Genomic DNA, 1,460 nt, shown 5'->3' on the forward strand with positions numbered 1-1,460 from the left:
CTTCATCCCTGATGTCAAGGGAGCAGTATTGGTCTGTGACATGTCCTCCAATTTCCTGTCCAAGCCTGTGGATGTTTCCAAGTTTGGTGTGATCTTTGCTGGTGCCCACAAGAACGTCAGCTGTGCTGGGGTCACGGTGGTGATCGTCCGAGACGACCTGCTGGGATTTGCCCTCAGGGAGTGCCCCTCAGTCCTGGAGTACAAAGTGCAGGCTGTAAACAGCTCACTGTACAACACCCCTCCATGTTTCAGCATCTATGTCATGGGCCTGGTCTTGGAGTGGATTAAGAACAATGGTGGGGCAGCAAGCATGGAGAAGCTCAGCTCCATCAAATCTAAGATGATTTATGACATTATTGATAAATCTCAAGGAGTCTATGTATGTCCAGTGGAGCCACAGAACAGAAGCAGGATGAACCTTCCCTTTCGCATTGAAAGCACCAAGGGAGATGATGCTCTAGAGAAAAGATTCCTGGATAAAGCACTCGAGCTCGGTATGATCTCCTTGAAAGGGCACAGCTCTGGGGGAGGCATCCGGGTTTCTCTGTATGATGCCGTCACAGTTGAAGACGCTAAGAAGCTGGCTGCCTTCATGGAAAATTTTTTGAAAATGCATCAACTGTGAATACATCGTAACTCATCTACACACTGCTCTTGAGTGACAAAGTTTGGAGTAACTTGGGAAATGGCTTCATTAATATGAAAGACATGATATTGTTTTTTCAAATGTACATGGTTATGGCAGATTCTTCAGTTTGCAAAGATTATGGCAAAACTGTCAAGAGTTCTGCAAAGCTGATGAGATTACCAGCTAATGGCCACCTTACTCCTGATTCAAACTGGAAGCATTTTTTTAAATCTTCCTGTTGCTTTTCTAACAATTTCCAGTCTAATTTTGTCTTTGCTGCTGCTTTTCTTAGGTAAGTATTAGTATTATAACTTGCCTGGGACTTGCTTGTGCCTGTGGCCATTATTTGTGGAGTCACGCAAGCATAGCACCGGTTTGAGGTGGAGCTGTAACTCTGAATCAAGACAGTGGTGGGGTCTGTTGGCTCCCAGGGTAGAGGTTGATGTTGACAGTGGTGAGGGTTCTGGAATTCCCGGTGAAAGGTGGATAGGGATATCTGTACTGTTATCTTTATAAAGAGATAAAGTGACTTACTATATAAAATGGTTATAGAAGTTCTTTTTTCACTACATGTAGTTTATATCTCTATACTTTTATATTTCTAATAAAATGGTTCTTTGTATACCTGTAAAAATAAATAAATAAATAAATAAATAAATAAATAAATGTTTTGGATTTCATAGTTTTATAGACTTTGGAATATTTATATATACATAATAAGATATTCTGGGGATAGAACACAAGTACTATACTTCACTGCATCCGTTGTTTTGTTTCAGTGGTCCTGGAGATTGAACAAGGGCTCTGCTAGCAAGCTGCATCCCTGGCCCTC

The 1,460-nt window shown here is 41.6% G+C and overlaps 1 pseudogene; it reads left to right on the top strand.

Moving 5' to 3' along the window:
* The first annotated feature begins 1 nt into the window (after window position 1).
* On the top strand, window positions 2-1,252 carry LOC101575323 (annotated as a pseudogene).
* The last annotated feature ends 208 nt before the right edge of the window (window positions 1,253-1,460 follow it).

Source organism: Octodon degus, unplaced genomic scaffold, assembly GCF_000260255.1.
Source record: "Octodon degus isolate 3935 unplaced genomic scaffold, OctDeg1.0 scaffold00064, whole genome shotgun sequence".
Lineage (NCBI taxonomy): Eukaryota > Metazoa > Chordata > Mammalia > Rodentia > Octodontidae > Octodon > Octodon degus.